Raw genomic sequence first — 19,590 nt, forward strand, 5'->3', positions numbered from 1 at the left:
GCGAGGATCAGGGTGCCCTCACTGTGGCCTGAATGAGCACAGCCTTTTTCACTTTTTATACTCGCTACCAGAAACATTTATAGCTACACCTGCAGCTCTCACAGACGCCCAGCCCACGCTCGGCACCTGCAGCCCCCGTGCCCCCCGATCCACAGCGGTGCCGCCGGGAGCCCCACGCAAGGACAGCGGGCGACACGCGTGCTTCGTGGGGTCCGTCTGTCGCGCCCCCGCCCACAGCAGCACCCCCGGGGAAGCACCGCTCCCACTGCCCCCGTCCTCCCCGGCTCAGCTGGGACCCCTGGGAGGGCGCATCACCCCGTCCCAACCGGGGCATCCTCGCTGCCCAGGGGATGCGTCAGGGAGGCATTTTTGGGGCAGAAATATGTTGGGTTTTTTCCCGCAGGACTGCCCGGGGTGCAACGGAGTCCCCTGGACGGAGGCCCTGAGGGTCTTTCCCGAAGGCATGTCCTTGGGAGCGGGCGGGAAGGGCGGCTGGGCGTGCGGGGCTGCCGCGGAGATGCAGCCCGGCCGCTGCCGTAGTAAGAGAGCTGCTCCTCCGGTGGTTGGGCTGAGGAACGCTGGGCTCCTCCTCCTCGTCCCCCCCAGCAGTGCACAGCCGGGCGTGTGACTGACGAGTCTCCCCCCGTCTATATTTTTCTTTTTTTTCCTTTTTTTTTTTTTTTTTTTTCTTTTTTGCCATGGGTACACACACCGAGACACGCACATGACAGCACTCGGGTGCCAGCGCCGGTGCATCGCCAGGAGGGCTGTGCTTCACTCCGGGCACGCACACACGCATGCTGCTGCTGCTTCTGCTGCTGGAAGTCTTTCTACACGGGGATTAGCAGCCGCCTCTTCGCTCTATTTCCCTGTCTCTTTCTTCTCCCTTCCTTCCCTTCCTCCTTCTCTCCCTAAAACGCCTGACTGACGGACGGCGGGCAGGAAAAGGTAAATGCGGGCGTGCTGTTTGCTGACGGTACGGAGGGGTGATGGTGTTAGCGGCGTGCTGCGCGGTACGCCCTCGGCTCGCCGGGCAGCCTGCCTGCCTTGCCTGCCCTCCCGCCGCGCCGGCGGCTGCCGCGGCCGCCGCTCCCCGACTCTCCGCGGCTCTGGGGGTCGGGGTTTGCCGCGAGAGGTTCGGCTTCCCCAGCCCCCCTTCCCTCTCTTCCCTGGGCTGCGAGGTAGAGAGGTTCCCCGCTATTGTGCTGCTCGCACTTGGCACAGCGGGTGCGAGCGTGCGGGAGCGCTTAGCCAAGGGTTTCGCGGGAGGAGGCTGGCTATTAATTGCTGTCTGCACGGAAGAGGAGAGCGCTTCCCCTGGCACGGAACCTGGGCATTATTTATTAATCGGGGCTGGAAGGTGGCAACGGGAGGACTCGTCGTCGTCCCCGTGTCGTGCTCCCCCTCCCCATTTGCTGCATCATTCAAATGAGTAATTATTAGGTGGCCTTGCGTTGCGGGGCACTATCCCCCCATCCGCGGGGATTCTGCCAGCCGCCGTGGACTGCCGTCCTCCTTTGCCCGGGGGAGCGCCCCGTTCCCCGGCGAGCCTGCGGGCAGGCGCGGGTACATCAGCCCCGCCGGCCCCCGCAGCCCCGCGCGGCTCCGTAAATAGTTGTCGGCACTTGCTCGGGCCGAGTTTGTCCCGCGTCCCTCCCCGGCAGGACAAGGACAGCGGTGTGGATATTTGCCTCCCCCCTCGGCGAAGCCCGCGTGGTGCGGGGGTCCCGTGGATACGAGAGGTCCGGCGCAGCCCCGCCGAGGGGACCGCGTCCCGCCAGACTCGCACGGACCCCGGTCCAGACTTCCATCCCTAGAGGCACCCAAGGTTGCCCGGGAGTGCGCTTCAAGCCGGCAGGGGACAGGAGGGAGACGGTGCTGCGGAGCCTTCCCTCCCGGGCCGCTCGGGCAGCGGAGCTCCTCCGCCGCGGGGAGGGGCGGTCAGGCCGGGTAGCACGCCCGTGCAGGCGCACCCCAACGCAGGACGGCTCCAGCGCGGCTCAGGTGTGCGCGTTCAGCGGGGAAGAGCCCCGGGGACAGCCCGGGCAGCCCCGGGGAGGAGGTTAAAGAGCCTCTCGGGAAGGAAAAGGCAGGCCTCCCTCTGCCCTGCCGGTGCCCATCGCCTCCCGGGCAGTGGGACCGGCACCGCCGCTCCTCGCCCTGCAGGTGCTGGAGCGGACTGGCCTCGGCTGCCGCTGGCCCCCGTTCCTCCTCCGCCGAGAAGCGAGGCGTTTAGAAGGTCCGTTATGTAATTACGACTCTTTTTTTCACCCCCTTTTTTTGTTGCTGTTTCTAAACCCGGCTCAGGATGCTGGCAAGGAAACGGCTACACTGTACTGAAGGCTTCTGAAGGAAGCTGATAGTTTCATTTGATCTCGGAGAAAAAAAAATGTAGTAATATTTAAGTGCTTTTGTTTCACACATGATTGATTTTTTGTTAATCACATCTCTTTCATGTTGTTTTCTATACCTGTCAGTGGTACCTAAATAGGTGGTTAAAGACAGAAAGCCAAAAAGCTAGAATAGCAAGAGAAGCAAAATCTGTGAGAACTGTAGTGTACAGCATACAAAGTTGGTTATTAAAAAAAAAAAAAAAAGTAATTATTTAACTTATAGCCTACTTACAAGTGGAAAGGTAGGTGTGCTTGCAGGCATGGTGAATACTCAGCTTGTTGTATTGGATTGTATTTCAGTGTTAATGCACCTTTAAAAAGGCAACACTAATTTCTACTCCTGTATGTGTCCAGTGTAGATGCTTAAGGCTTTTCCCCTCCCTTAAAAGACACTGTGAGTTTGAGCATTGTTCAGTGATCCAAGGGGTCCAGAAATCTAAAGGGTACATATTGAAGAACAAATAGAATATATATATTTGAAGATCACATTGCTGCTGATAGTAATGATTACATGAAAACTATGAATAGTTAATGGCAACAACACAATTCCTTGTTTTCTTCTGTTATAGCTTACTTGTCTGTCTGATACTGCATATTTCAGATAACTATAAATTAGGTAACTAAATGATGTATTTAAATTAGGTAACTATTTAAATTAGTATGAAATAATTAAAACATACAGAAGCAAAATATGCTGTTTATTAGAGAGCTTATCAAGTACTTTAAAGTGTGCAGTAGTCTTTCAATATATATATATGTGTGTGTGTATATATCCTTCTGATTTAAAGTTTTCTTTTACATCACCATAACTCTATATAGTTTAATTCAAAGCTTATTCTGTCTGTCACTTGTGGGATTAACTCTTGGAAGCATATCAATGTAATCTGTATGTGTTAAGCCTTGCAGTGTTCTTTCTGTAAAGGTGGTGCATCTCAGTGCAGCTCTGGCTAGTGATGTTTCCACCTGGAAATACAAAAGGAACTGCATAAATAATTAATGAGATAGTGTAATAAATGAAGGTAATCCCACACTGAGGAAGAATCCATGAAATTTATTCATTGTCATTTTCACCCTGATCTCATACCTTACCATAACTAAAATTGTTCACCCAAATTGTAAGAGACAGATGCAATGCCCTGAGACTGGCATTGCCGTTTTAAGTAGATGAGATTTCAAGGTACTTTAAAGTGAGATAGTTTATTCAGCCCTTAATCTCTGTAACTAAACTTATTTTTTACTGCCTCGGTTGTATTATCTCTCAAGATTTAAGAAAGCTATTTTTGTCAGGGGCATATAATTAATACTTGTTCTCCTCTTATACCAAATTTTGCACTTGTGCTTAAAGCTCATCCAAACAAACCTCAAAAGTGGATCTCCATGGTAACGAGAGAGAGATTGAGAGAGAGAGAGAGGATTTTCTCCCTCACCATAGGTCAAGACCAGATGCCTACTCATTCCTTAACTTGTAGCAGCATTCATTGGCACCTTCCTTTCTGTGGTTATTTTGCCCCCTGGGGTGTGCTTTTACTAGTGCCTCATACTTCCCGAGTGAGAATGATGCTACGCTGGATGAGCACAAGCTTCTGTTTTTCTCCTTGCCCTAATCCTCCCTTCTGCTTGCATTGTATTTAAGTGCTTCTATTCCTATAAGATTTTACTGTGGGATTTGGGGAAATGGCTTGTTTTCCCTATCAGATTTTTGTTTTGAAGACCTGTCTTGTCTCTAAATCCATGTAATATCTGACTGAACCTTACTTGCTAGTCCTCTTCAGAATAAAGTGTCTTCATCTCCTTTTTCCCCTGTCTGTACTGGTTTTCGAGTTGTAGATGTTTCATAGCAGTAACAGCAGTCTACTTCTTCTCACCTGGGAGCAGGGCTGAGTTTAATTTTTTTCAGTCAGCAAGTGAGATGTGCTACCGGGGTTACTGTTTAGAGATGTTCAGCACAGAAAGCCTTTATTTTGCATAACTCTGTCATAACAGAGCAGCAATATAGAATATCTCTTTCTGGGGGAATTGCTGGGAATTTTTTTCCCTTTCTCTTTTTTGAAGGACTGTCTACCTATACTGTCCCTCTTTTGAAGTTGAGATAAAGTGAACACATTTTATTCTAGATGATTCTGTAGTTAGATATGTAAAACTTTCACCAAGGAATGTAGCATATTTTCTATTTCCATTATCCTTTCTGTACTCAGTTTTTGAGGCTACGATCTCATGAGAGGATACCAAATGGCTCCCTTAGGCTGCTGGTGCACCAGGTCTCTCTGGGCATATTTCCAGCTCTTTTGCCTTTCCCTGTACCATATCTTGGGATAATTTGAAAACATCTGCTAAAGCAACTATCTTAATATAAGACAGCAGTCATCATTTGTCACTGAGCAATATGTCATTTGTGGCTCTCTAATTGGAAGACAGGTGCTAATGCTGACTTTGGCCTTCTTAAACTGTCTAGTTGGCAGATTGTCTGTAGAAACACTTTGCACGGCTTTGAAATCACACAGTGTATTTCAACTTTTCTGTATCTCTGTGTTTCTTAAAGGATTCCCTATGCCATTTGAGAATCTGCTCAAGAAAGCCTAATGATAGCAGCTAGTACATTCATAATCTGGCTTTCCAAGTAAATTTGACTTTATGCATCTCTCCAGTGTCTTTTGGCTAGGTGAAAACCATTTGTAAATAGTTTCCTGTGTATCTTTTTCTTTAGCCTTTGTCTGTGAGCAATTTCTGATCTCCTGCTGCCTGATGCCTTGTCCCTGTATTGGTGGCATTTCAAATAATGTTACTCATTCCAGTTGTTTCCCACTTTTTGAAAATTTAGCTTCACCTTCAACTAACTAAGGAGGTTCTTCATCTTCTGATTTCTTATGCTAACGAAACTAGGGATTTGAGAAATTAACTTCTATCTGTGTGAAGGAAATGTACATCTAGATGCCTAGATCCAGGCTATGAACCTCAGTTACCATGGTTCAGGTGACAAGAGCACGTGTCATCAGCTCATAACTCAGATAGTAATAAAGATCTCAGTAGTTATAGATGGTGTCTTATACCTAGAAGGCACTTTTTTAAGCTTTGTGGGTTAATTTTGAATGTAGGTTGCAGTAGTTTGAATTGACTTGCAACATCTTACTGGTTTCAGCATCTTAATATTCTGATGTTTTGACTCTGCTGGATCAAGTCAAGGACTTCTTGGGTTTTTGTTTTTTTTTTTTTTTTTCTGTTGTGGAAAAAGGAAATAAGAGGGTAAGGATCCCCAAAAACTTTGTCAATCAATTGTCCTTGAAAACCTATTAATTGTTCACGGTGTACATCCTCGCTGAAGGAATGTGCTGATAAGATGGTAGCTGAGTTACTTTTACAAAAAAAAGGGAGTTGTTTTTTTCAGCCAGCTTCCTGACTGTGACTTCAGTTGCTAATTCTGTGCTTGTTCACACTTTCCTCCCATGTGGCTGTTTAGTTTTGCAGGTGGAACAGGATAATGTATCTGACTGGAGGTCAATAACAATAAGAGCCAATGATTGGCAGTCTCACCTACCTTTGTCATGGTAACTTCAGTCTTAGCAGTGTGCATCCAGTACTGAACGTCTACACTGAGAATTGCTATCTCACTACTGCTCTGTGTGTTACTTTTATCTTATCATCAGGGTTAAAAAAGAAAAAGGAAGAAAAAAAAGTAAAGAAGGGTGGACATGAAGTCAAGGTATCTTTGTGGTAGTGGTCTCAACAGTCAGTATCTTTTCATTTATAGCTGGTCAACAGACAGTGTGCAGTTGCCTTTGTCCAGCCAGAAGTATTGAGAGTCAGCGTGCTCCATGGATGCAAGGTGTCCCTCAAATGTCCAAAGTGTGTGAGAATCTCTACCTTCTTTTCAGCCTGCAGCAGGAAGAATTTTGAATCCCTGTAGCATACCATTCACATAGGGTTGCCTTTATTTTGTGGTTCATGAAGGAATGCAGCTTCTGCTTCTGTGGTGCTGGAACTGCATTGGTGCAAGTGTTTCACAAGGGCTTCAGAGATGCTTTGTTGTCATCAATCTGTGTCTTCTGGATATCTCTTTGTTGGGCATAATACTCAGGACATGGTTTGGTTTTTTAAAGGTGTCAACTGTTTTTGCATCTGGCTTACCTCCATAATGTTGCAGGGTTTTCCTTCTCTCTCTCTTTTAACTTTTTTCTTTTTTTTGTGTGTGACTGTATGTTAGAACATCACTAAATTCCGTTATCAGATCCCATTTTCTAAGAACATACCATAGGACTGGGTCAGAGCAATCTGATCTACTGGAAAGTGTGCATTCCCAAGGTGGGGATTGGAATTAATGATCTTTAAGGTCCCTTCTAACCCCAAACTATTGTGTGGTTCTGCGATATACCTCACTGTTCCTTCTAACAGGTCATTATTTTCAGACAAGTGCTTACTGCCAAATTGATATACAATTTTGTAAATAATATTGATGAGTATCCCAATTTTTAGTGGCAATGGGATGGCAAAGTAGAATTAAAAGAAGAAAAAATCACCAAGGAAAGTATGAAGGAGGTAGAATTAGGAGAGTTTCTTGTTATTTCATATAAATTAAGTATTGCAAACATCATCAAAACAATTTAGGTTAAAAAAATTAATGGTAATTCTGAAATTCCATTCATGGAAGAACTGTACAACCATAAAATATAATATTTGAGAAGATGATTAAAATTATTTTCCGAGGGAAATATCCCAAATATTCAGATGGCATCTGTCCTTTTATAACAGCAGCAAAGTAGAGCTAGTGATTACTAGACTAGTGATACTTTGAAAAGTATCATATGCATATCATTGTATGAAATCAAATACTCTAGAAGAAAAGATGCGATGTCTGTTTAGGTGGATTTCTTAAAAATTATAATATGAATATCTACATAAAAAAATAAACTCAAGTGGAATTATAAACTGGAGATGAAACCTTTTTCTCACACATTCAGATCTTGCTCTTCATTGGAAAAAGAACCAGCGCTGGTTTCTTTTCTTGGCAGCAACAACAAAAAAATAGAACTCAACAACTTCTAATATTGCACTAGGAGAGACTACTGAATGTAGTATTCAAACCAACTGACTGTCCTGTTATCTCAGGAAAAAGAAAGTTTTTTAATTCCTGAAATACTAGAAACATATTTCTGTAAAAATTATGTTGAATCATTCCTTTTGTTTTGTTTTTGGGTTTTTTGGTCCATGACAACCGTTTCAAGTATGACATTCTTTGTGGAGCTGTTTCAGTTTCTGTAGAATGTCCTTTACAGAGTTGCAGTGGCATGGTAGTTGACAAGCATTCGTTTCACCTTGGGTAGAAATGTTAGTTGGAATTTCTGTGTGTAACCTGCCACCACACCTATGTGGTGTTTCTTTTTATACTGTGGTGGTGTGTGGGCTGACTTCCATAATTATTTGTATGTTGTTCTAAATCTCCATAGCATGATATAGATGTCCCCACTGGGAATCTTCATGCTGTGTTTTGCAGGAAGAGTCGTACAACAGTGTTATAAATGAACAAAAGCAAATACGAGGACGTTCTGCAGTATTCAAGTACTTTAATCATTTACAAAGCAGGTAGCATGTGAGGTACTTCTAAAATCGGTGCAGTATGCTGCAAAATAATGTGTTATGTTGAATTTCTTTCCAGAGGATGTTTTTGACAGAATTGAGGCAAAATATGAGAGTATAATAAAGTTCTTGACCTGATTCTTTGCTCTTTATGCTGACTGACAGGTTGAGCACGAACTGCAGGAGAAGGCTTCCTGCTCTCTATGAGATGTTAAATGTTGAGCACCAGTTGGTCAGGCCCATACTGGAGGGGTTTCTTTAATGTGAAAAAACGCTGAAAAGCAGCATCAGCATTTGTGTGTGTTACACCTGTAGGGCCCTTCTGAAGACACTAATATTTTTTTGAGATTACTCAAGGATCAAAGCATTTTTACAGGACCTAGGACAAATGAGTTGCATTGCATTTCTTTATTCTAAATTTCTGGTCCTTCTATGACAACACACAGCTAAGCATGGTGAGAGAAATATGAAGGTTCATCTCAGTGCTCATTTCAGTTTCTTTTGGAACTAAAAAAAAAAAAATTTGTATACAATTTTCCAGTAATCAATTTTTCTAGCATACTTCACACATTTATAGAAACTCTAACTTATTTTTACTATTTAACTTCAGCTGTAGTTTGCTTTAAGCTGCTGTAGGACCAAAAGTATCTGGTCCATTTCCCAAGGAATTGCAGTCTCTTTAAGAATAGAGAAACTAATAGATAGAAAAGTCTACAAATGCAAATGCTATTTGCTTAAAAGCTTCAATATTTTTATTCTGTAATGGTGTCATTCTAAAGTTTATTTTCATATTTAACATATTACATAATTCAGAACAAAAGATGCCAGTGGTCTGTGCACAGTTCCCAGGGATCTCTGTGCAATGTTTTCCCTGCAGAAAACCCCAGTATTTTACTGTATTGCAAAATAAGAGATACTGATTAATAGATTGTATGTGGATTTTGTTTTTCTTGGTTCAACTGTGATTCTTGTTTTTTGTTTTTATACAGAACTGGGACCATTGATTATTCGTGGTATAATTAATTAATTAATGGGTTTGCCAGATCTAGTTTAGTCTTTCTGGCTTTGTTAGCATACAGAGTCCTTGCAGCTGATTTATGCATGGGTTTGAACAGATGCTGAATGAGGCAGTGTCCTGGTTTTGAGAAATTTTGTTTGGTGTTTTTTTACTGTTTTGTATTAAAATATGAACATCATGCTGACTCTGGTTTTGTGTGTACATGAGAGCCTTGTGTTACTGTAGAACATAAATTATTTCAGTTTTATCTGATGATTTTACCTTAGTGTTTAGTCTAACCATAAACTGCTCTGAACTTATCTTTCCTGCCATATCCAGCTCATGGCAGCTACTGCCCACGTTAGCAATATGCTTGATAAATGTGGAGTACCTCTTCAGGCTCACATATGCTTTGAATTTAGGTTTAAGTCAGGACTGATTTTTTGATGGAGATTTTTTTTTCCTCAACCACATGGATAAGTGAGTGAGTTGCCTTTAAACTCCCTTACTCTTGATGTTGATCTCTCCCTGCTCTTTGGTTTTGTAGGGAAGGCTGAAGAGAAGCTGAGATTAGCTGTTCAGGCACATGGGACATTTTAAAGAGTTTTTGCTGCCTTTCTGGTGGAAGCAATGAGAGCTTCAAGGAGGAAAGGTGAATTCCTTTCTGGAAGGTGTTGAAGGCAGTAAGTGCACTCCTCACTCACATCTTGGGACTGAAGAGGCCACTTTAGCAATTGTCATCAGGTGGCGTGGAGAACATGAATTTATAGGTTTGGTGTGTTAAGTCAGCAGCAGCACACAAAGCCCAGGTCAGTCAGACCAGTGGCAGCACTCATTTGACTGCACACAGGACAGACTCAGCTGTCACAAGTCTACTTCTCAGGAGTAGTCACTCAGTGGATGTGTTATTAGACAGCTTTTCGGATAGTCGTGGTGACTGGCCAGAATTTTTGGGGCACTGGTGGCACAGTTACACTGCACTCGTATTTTTATAATAGTAAGCACCTCGTATGCTTGGTGAAGGAAATAGTATTGATGCAGGCAGACACGTGCCTTCCACAGTGTATGTAGCCAATATGTCTTTTAGTGTACTGTGTTATATGGCTGAATAAATAAAGATGCCTATAATAGATCTGAATTGGAAAATCTAATATGATAATGCTTTTCCCACTACTAGCAGAGCTCAGTAATTTATTGCTACAATTTGGTGTCATGGATATGATTCATTCTATTTTAGTGGATGCAAACAAATTGCTTTACATTTGTGTAGTAATTTATTACTCAAAGCTGAATGCATGCTTTATGCGATACTGAGATTCTTGAAAAAATTACATTTATTTTGTTTATATGTATTTATGGAAGGGGGAAAAGGTAAACTTTTCAGCACATACTATTTAAACAATCAGCATGTTTAATTCAGCAGTCAAGAGGACAAGAACAGTTCTTGATCCAGTTGAATTTCAATGACAAATCATGCTGGAGCCAAACTGGGTCCTCCCAACATGTGATGCTAAACTTGTGTGTAACCCAAATACTTAGTCAATTTCCAGTTTGTTCATCTGTAATATGGTTTCTTTATTAAGCTAAGCTGCCTCCTGTGTGTTTTGTGTTGGAAAAAGTTAAGCCACAGTATAAGAAAGAAAATGTTTAAATACATTGATCAGTACTTAGGCTGCGCATCTTATCTGTTTAAAATAGATAAATAATTTTTAAAAATTCATTTTGCTTCCCCCTTTGAATTTGCAGCTTAGTCATGGATTTTTGCCTACAATTTTATGGAGCCTAATCATGTAGTTCTTTTTTAATAGATTCCCTTATTATCATTACAATATGCCACCTAAAGTAAGTAAATTAATTCAGTGGAGTCTCTTTGGAGCAAGTTTGTGTGTGTGTGTGCTGGAAAATTAAGTGTGGAAAATGTAGTATTAATGGTTATTTTGTTAAGCATTTTCTTAGAGTTTGCATGAACATATTTTAAGTAGGATTAATTTTTTGTATTTATTGCTAGGTCAAATACTTTTTGAAAGTAGGATGAAATTAATCATGTTTTATCTAACAACTACTTTTAACTAATTCTGCTTGTGCTGATAAAGGTGTAACTAAACAAAAAATATACTGAACAAAAAAATTAGTAAAAAACCCTCAAAACTCTGTATTTTATCTAAATAGACAAGATTTTGTTCCTCTTTATGCACCAGATGTATAGCTTCAATAGAAAACAGAAATGTATTTGTGGTAGAGTTTATTTCAATCGATGCAGAGTGCAGAAAACTGTTTTTGTGACCAGTGTATTTACAGGGAGGTAAGTGGGATGAAAGCAGGAATGGATTTGACTTAATTCAAGTGGGTGGAAATGTGAGTAACATAAAGCCAAATGAAGACCTGTTTTTATTATATAATTTCTGTTTTTCAGCATCTACTATTTGGAGATTTTTAAAATTTGCCTCACTCTAGACTGTTTGTGTTTTGGGGTTTTGTTGAGGAAGAGAGGGGTAGAAGTTAAATATCTGGATAGTGAAACATACAGCAACTGAAGGAGAGGACAGACAAAAAAAAAAAAAACCAAAACAAAAAAAACCAACAAAACAAACCAACAGAAAATTCAAGGTCTTCACTTAACAATAGTTTCCTTAGCCAATTAAGGCATGAATTTGAATTTTAGGACCCTAAGTTTTAGTACATAGCACATGAAGCCTCAGAATAGTCCATGAGTAAAGCAAGAGCAGAATGTGTGTATGATATGTCTTAATGCATATCACAACTGGTAAATCATTTGTGGAAGTCAGGACACAACAATACATGAGATGTGTTCTCTATCTCCTCCTCAGTGACCTATACAATATTGCCATCCCTGTTGCAGTAACAACATTGTCATTATTTATTTGGCAGTAATGAGCCTGAGTTTAGCAAGGAGAAATGAGTTCATAGGAAAATTGTTTTACATAACAGAAAATCACATCACACTGAAGTAGTGCAGATAATTTCGCAGTTTTCCATGCACACTTTGTGGCAAGTGAGCACATAATTTGAATTAATTTTATAATATGATGAAGATGTATAACCAAGGACAAAGATTAAACAATTTAAACTTATGCTTGTATATTTGCTAATATTTACACTTTTATTTATAGCATCAGTTCCAAATGCATTTCCTGATTCAGATATGATAAATAGACTTTTCCTACTTTCTGGCCATATCTGGTAATAAAGTGAAAATAGCACAGTATTTTGGAACCAGAACATTGAAAAAAAAGTTACAGTCCTGCTGTATATTCCCTAAATAATTACCTAGTAGATGAAGTCAAGACAGATTAAAATATGCTTGTAGTTCTAAATTATAATTAATTCTGCTTTGTATTTGGTCAACAATCTGAATTTCAATTTATAATAGCCTTTCCAACTATCCCATAAGGTCAAACATTATTGCAAGCTTTTTTCTGGCAGAGTGGAATCTTTTGTGCCTGTCAGAGTTCAAATATTTTGGAAAAAGCTTTTAGGTATAGGGTTTAGTTTTAGGTAGCCCAGCAGGGAGGTGGTCTTGATGATCTTTATTAGTCCCTTCCAACTTGAGATATTCTATGATCTTAGGTTGGGCAAAATCAGAACACACTTTGAAATGACAAGCAGACTTAAATGTCTCCAGATTTCAACACCTTCAGCATTGTGTGTAAAGAGAACCCTGTCCATAATCCAGCATAGCCTGGTGAAGCCTCTAATGTATGCACACTTACTTTTTATTGTTAAAAGCCTCTCATGATTGAGCATAGATAGCATAATCCATAGAAGCCTAATCTGCTCCTCATTGAAGCCTGTGGCTCACACTGTGAGTGTAATGTCTATCATTTCCTTAAGCAGGCATTGGATTGTGTCAATACATGAGCACAAAGGTTACTTTTTTTTTTTTTTTAATTTTGAGACCTGCTGGGATATTGGCACTTCAGAATGTTATCTCTTAAATGCTTTGCTTTTCCACATGAATCGTTTGAAAGGCAGACTTTATACTGCCACTAGGTCTCCTTTGTATGTGATTAATATTTGTGGGGGCTTAGACGTTTGTATGTGCACAAAAATGACACATTTGAAGGGACAAAAAAAGGCTATATGAGTTCAAAAGTGTGAATGTGCATGGATAACTGAAATCCCTCTTCAGGCTTGACTTTTTGCATTGTAGACAGATATTCCAGGTTTCTTTCAAAGAAAAACTTAATCCCCACTTGGTAAACCTGCACACAGCCTAGGTTTTACCTCTGTGTCATGTAAGATATATGTGTAGTACTTAACAGAGGTCGAAGTAGTGTATGAGATCATCTAAGCTGACTTGAATTTTACATACAGTGGATGGAAACTGGCAGTTAAGCTAAATGTTGGAAGATAAAGACATTATTTCTCCCACTAAGGATTCATAGTTGTCAAGACTATCAAATTCATTTGTGTGTCAATTACAGCTTCAGAGGTGAGAAGTCAGGCTGCTCTTCAAGTCAAGCTTTCTAATTAGAGTAATGAATGTTTGATTAATATTCCATTAGTAATATATGATAATTATATCATGATGGGCTGTCACTTTAAGTACATACAGGATAAGATCACGGGTGCATTTTTATGTTATGCCTTTGTCAGCTTTAGTTCCCATCAACAGTCAGCTTTATGCAGATGCTCGCTGAAATATTTCAGAAATACACTTTGTCTGTAAGCCTGTTAAATGATGCTGCACGCCTGCTTTGTGGGTCAATGCCTATCTCTTGCTTTGTTTAACATTTCATCAGGGTTCTGCGCTTTGACATTCACTAGATTGAGCTTGCAGAGAGAAACTTCACTATTCAGGAAATGTAATGTGTGAGGAAAATCCTGATTACTAACTGTGAATAAATCCAAATCAGGAAATAACAGCAACTTCATAGAACTGTGGTAGAAAATCTTTGGAATTCTGGAAGTTCAGAACATTTCCCTACAGTAATAGGTTTTGTAGAGATTTATGCAATTAATACTCAGAATCCCTGAGTTAATATCACATATCTCCCTAAGGGTGACAGTGACATTCAGCGTAGCTCTGAGGGATGAGAGCTTACAGTGCTTCCCAGTGAACCTCATGGTCTTCACCTTTTAAAGCAGCTCTGGCACTCATTGCTGACTGTAGGCATCCTGGTATATGAGGCATATTCAGAGGGAATGGGGAAAAAAGAACTGGATGTGATGCTACAATTCGCATAGCAGAATGCTGGAGCCAGCAGACAGGGAGTGTCCAGATGCACATCTGACCCAACTCTGCTTTTTTTTCTCCTAGCATTGTTTCCCATTCAGCTAGGATCAGAAGACTATTTTCTTTGTATTGCAACCTTTACATTTGCCTGAAGCTTTCTGTCACAGTTGAAGAAAAGAAACCTAATTGATGATGGCATATATGTTTATATGGGCCATGTGTTAATTACCCAGGGTTGCAAATGAACAGAGACATTCTCCAGTTGTGTGTGCATGCTATAGTGTATATAGGAACAATTGCAGTATTTGAATATTTCATTCATTCTGCAGTGAATTAAATCTTTTTCCAACACTTTAAATCTGGTAACATTTTTATGATATTAAGCAATGTATTTTTTAAACTTAACAGAACTACTTTTTTTTTTAATGGTATAATGTAGGATATGAGATTGCAAGAAGCTAAAAACTATAGTGCAATGTGGTCTGACTCTTGGAATGGTGGAGGAATGAGTTACTGTAGAGGACTGTTGCCCTTTTTATGTCCAGCTGCAAATCTGTGAGAAGAGCTTTGCAATTAGCTTTTGTAAATACTAGCTGACAGCAGAGGAGGGGTTGAGACTTTGGTTTCCTGGGCTCTACTCCAAGTTCTGGAATGAAATACACTTCAGTGACTGCATATCTCCCTGCCCCTGTCTCATCTGTCTCCCCTAGTCTGACTACTTTGTCTCCTCATCTTGACTCATGTTAGTTCTGTGGGTACCATGATTCTTACCATCCTTTTTCTGCATTATGGTGAATGCTACCTCTGTCGTGCTTTCCATTAAGCATGGATGGAGGATAGAAGGCACTGGATACAGTAAATTTTAATCTAATTTATAGCATTCATGCAGTTGTGCTCCACTGAGCAGAAATAAGGAATGACAAAATCTCTTACTCGGCTGCAGATTCAGATGTGTTTGATGACTGTTGCAGGTGGAGTATGTTCTGTGGGACTGGGGTACAAAGATGAGATTTATTTCAACTTCCAGTGTACTCCTATTGGGTGAGATGGAACAGCAGATTTCTAAGGCTACCTTTTTGTAAGTTTTATTGCTTTTAAGCTAGAATAACCCCGTTGCCTTATTTTTAAAAATGATAGTGGTAGCTGTTCAGTGAGATAGTTTTAAGTCTTTGACTTCAACAAAACTTTTTTTAAAAAGTCATATGCTCAGATGTATCTCAGCTGCCCTTCTAAAAAAGTTTAATAACTCTGAACAACTCAGGCATTTTCAGTTCATTTGTAACTCAGATGATTTTGCATTTTATATTTGAATAAAATCAGTTAAATTATTAAATCTGAACCAAGACCAGTCTATCTGTGGCAGTGGCTGGGTCTGAAGACATGCAGCTCACTGCCATCTAAGGTGGATTTCCTGTTCTTAGAGGAAATAATTTTTGACCAGGAACTTGTTGGTAGGATATCATGGATGACTCAGGACTGTGAAGAATCTGCCACTGATATGGAGCTGCTTTCAAGGACAGTCTACAGTCTATAGTTTAGGAGTGGATAGTTCTAACTACTCACTGGAAACTTGAATCCAGAGGTAGAGCTGAAAAGTGCTCTGATGGACATAGGAGCAGGAGAAACTTAGCCAAGAAAGGCAATTTTGAGTTGTTAACAGGAGTTACCAGGACTTTTCAGAAAAAAAACTTCTCATGGCAACGAGCCGAGAAATTGAGATCCTAATGCAAAAGCAATTAATTAGGATTGTTTGGGACAAGATGACATAGCTGTTTGGAAAAGCACTGCTAGGTAGGTGAATGTGACCTTAGAAATCAACTGATGTGCTCAGTTTTATATCCCATTAAGTATTCCTGACAACAGAGGAGATTTTGCTTTAGAGATGTACAATGTAGAGATGTACACTCCTTGATATAGCAGCAGAAAACTGCACAAGGATTTCCACATTATTAGGAGTAAACTGGCCTTGTGACAGGAAGCACTTGTAATTCTAGAGAATGTTCAATTAATGGATTCCCTCTTTACTAAATACTGCTGTTTCTTTGTGGAATTTTATTGGAGAAACTGCAACAGTGCCCAAAAGGATAAGGAATCAGCTAAACTACTTGCTGTCATGTATACTGGACTTGAATATGGTGAATATATTAATCATCAGCTGATATAGCCTCCATTTTTTAGTTTTCTGATGCCAAATTATGATCTTTTTTTTTTAATTCCTGCTAAAACTGTAGTGTTCTTAAAACAGTGCTATCTTAAGTTTGTGCTGATAGTTTAATCTCTTCATATATTTACTTATTTTCTCAGTTAAAAATGTATTTTTTAATATTTAATTAATTTTTTGTGGTTTTGTTTGTATTTGTTTGTAGTAACAACAAAATACTGAAATCTGCTTGAAATCCTGAAATTGTTTTAAAGAATGTAAAGTTCTCCTTTAATCCTTATTAGTAGTTGAACAGAAGCATTCATTAACTTGATTTGATCAGATGTGTGCTCCTTAGTGCAATGAAATCAAATGCAATCTAGCATCAGCTTCTTTATATAGGATGAATAATGAGATTGTTTTCACACAAACAGAATGTATTTTTTATTATTTTTGCTTTTATTTTCCATTGTGATTCTTTGGACAAAAATTATGTATGTTGCTCACATTTTAGAGGCCTCTTGGTAGGGAGTACAGTTTATTTGATGGCTAATATTAAACTCACTTTTCTTTCCCATCTGCACCATATAAATGTTATTAATCTTCAGTATTGCCATATTTCTCAAATCTTGTCCACAACTAAAATACTCTCCTAATGGTGACACCAAACACTCTGTGTATTTCCGTGTCTTGAGCTAATACTAGTGCTGTCTGTAAAATAATATTTCCCATGCTCTCAGCTGAAAAGCTCTGGAACCTTGTATGTGGTATGTGGGAAACTGTGCTTAGGGATATTTTTAATGCTTATCCCTTTATTCTGAATTAGTACTGCATCATAGACGCAATAGCTTGAGGAAGAATACTCCTGCTCAGCTGACAATTTGGGAGGTGTTGCTGTCCCTCAGAGGAAAGATTTAATTACGTCTTTTTCTTTAGGCTTTACTTGGTTTGTGTGTTCTGTGGTGCAGGAGAGGATAGGGGTCTCTTTCTTCTGTGGCAGATAACCCATTAAATGTACCTAATACAATTGAAATAGCTGTTCCAAAGAAGAACTAGTTCTTGTCCAGTTAATTATGCTTTTTGATATGCCATTTATTTGAGTGTCTTACAGCAGCATCTTGTTTCAGACAGAGCTCAGAGGCTGTTTTTATTAACTGTGGGTGTGGCACATTGCAACAGAGGAAAGTCAGCATTGCTTGTTTTCCTTGATGTTGCAATGCTGCATTAATAATCTCATTTTAACATTATTATTTTAGCATTATTTGGTTATAAACTGATTTTATAGAGGATTAAACTATGCTCTTGCTGGAAATAAATGGATTTTAAGCTTCAGCAAATAATATAAATTTAATGTCATTTGACAGATCCTAACATGGGCTTCAAACAGACCCAAATCGAGTACCTTTGTGATCATTTTGGTGGCTCCTTTGTGGCATTTAAGCTATTGTTATTTCATAATCACATCTTGTTAAGGACCATAAACAAGTTAACTCTGTTCATTTTGCATCAAAACAAACTTTGAATATTTAATACTTGTGTCCTTCATATAGTTACAAATGACTTTTGTAAAAATATTGGGTGAAAATTCCTGCATTTTAAGCAACTGCATGGAAATTATGACCTATTTTCAGATCCTTTTTAGGCAAATGATAAGATGGAAAAAATGCATTTGGAACTAGTATAGGAAAATGGTTTATTACAGTAACTGTCTAATGATAAGGTTTGAGGAAAAACTGATCTATGTGGAAACTTGGAAGTTTCGTTGAAATTCAATGGATTCCAACTTTTCTTCAATTTGAAATGCTTATGTCTCACAATTGTTCCTGTACACCTTTTTACAAGAATACTTTAAGGATAGTGACTTGGGGTTTGTATCTACTGCATGCAGAATCAAATCAAGAAAAAAGTGATATTTTTTCCTACAAATGCATGTTATCAAATATTTGACAGGACTGTTCTTATATAAAGCATTTGACTGTTGGAAACTGTTTTTGCATTGTTGATGTGGTTTGTATCTGGTGGCTTTTTAGACTTGGTAATGTGGAGTTGTGTTGGAAGTTGTGACCTGGCTTAAGCCCACCAGAACAACATCTCTTTTATTGTGGGCCACTGTGGCCAGAGGATGCTGCACTGGGACCATTTGGTAGCCAGAAGCTCATACTCTTTCACTTTGTGTCTGAAGATTTAGGTTTCTTACACTCCTGAGGCATACTCCTGAAAGGTCTTCTCAGAGCTAGCAAGAGAAGTTCAGTTTATCTTGTGAATTAGGGGATGAAATGTCAAGATGGGAGCTGGTCTCAGATTTGCTGCTCATTTGGGGAAGCAGCCCTGGGCTTGGACTGCATACAGATATATAGATAAGTCATGATTTTAAAATAAGGACAATTGTATGCCACTCATAATGCAAATGCAATAAGTAAACTCCATGACTTTTATCTGATTTTAGTGATCCTCTAAATTCACTCTGTTAGATGACCTGAAATTTTGTCGTGAGCAAAGTGAATTATGCAGATTTTGTAATTTCAATTTATGCTGTGAATTTGCATATATATATATATAAATCAAAGTTACAAAATCCACATACAGATAGACAAATGCTGTCTCTATACACAGGCCTCTGTTTGGATATTTTGGGATTATGTTGAATCTCAAAACTAAACTGAGTTTTCATGCAACTCCATGTGTTTCTGTGGTGGTGCTCAAAGCTAACTTAAGATTTTCATCTCCCTTTTGTACATGAGAGGGGGCAAGAATGGAAGACAAATTCTGTTTTCTTTGATATTTTACACACTATCTGTAAATTTTCTCTATTTGTAGTTAATGTTCATGTCATTGCAGTGCCACCTCCAAAGATTGATTGATATTGGTGACTTCTTGTAGAAAACCAGTCTTGCCCTTTAATATCCCTACCATGTGAAATTATGAGTAAAAATCCCCAAATCCAACAAATTAGGCTATAGGTATGCATTTATATAGTCAGACAAAAGACCAATCTATTTAAAATCAATATAAGTGATTAATTAATGTCAGACTGTACTCACTGAACATCCTTCTTGGATTATTTAGGTTAATATTTAGAATATATTTTATCTTCCTAAAAATCTTGCTCACGACAACATTGTACAGATGTTTTCACATATTTATGACACCTTTCAGGATGGTCATGGGCTCTCTATGGAGGCCAGCAAGACAATGATTATTGTTTTCTTCTCTTAGGTGTCCTAAAAGTAAGAGGTAGAAGGAAAGTTGCATTCTTTTTTGATTAGCATAAAACTAGGTCTTCAGTGATGTCTTT

At 39.7% G+C, this 19,590-nt stretch overlaps 1 protein-coding gene across 13 annotated transcripts in view; it reads left to right on the forward strand.

Moving 5' to 3' along the window:
- Window positions 1-527: 527 nt before the first annotated feature.
- Window positions 528-19,590, forward strand: part of DLGAP1 (DLG associated protein 1) — a 405,586-nt gene continuing 386,523 nt past the window's right edge. For 12 of the 13 annotated variants that reach the window (XM_021525224.3, XM_085573759.1, XM_085573760.1 and 9 more), the window contains exon 1: window positions 529-948. The gene's annotated coding sequence lies outside the window, so the exon portion shown is untranslated. Of the gene's footprint in view, window positions 949-19,590 lie in introns of all 13 variants that reach the window. The other variant, XM_085573764.1, reaches the window with a different exon arrangement.

The sequence above is a fragment of the Lonchura striata genome, chromosome 2, assembly GCF_050655825.1.
Source record: "Lonchura striata isolate lonStrDom1 chromosome 2, ASM5065582v1, whole genome shotgun sequence".
Taxonomy (NCBI): domain Eukaryota; kingdom Metazoa; phylum Chordata; class Aves; order Passeriformes; family Estrildidae; genus Lonchura; species Lonchura striata.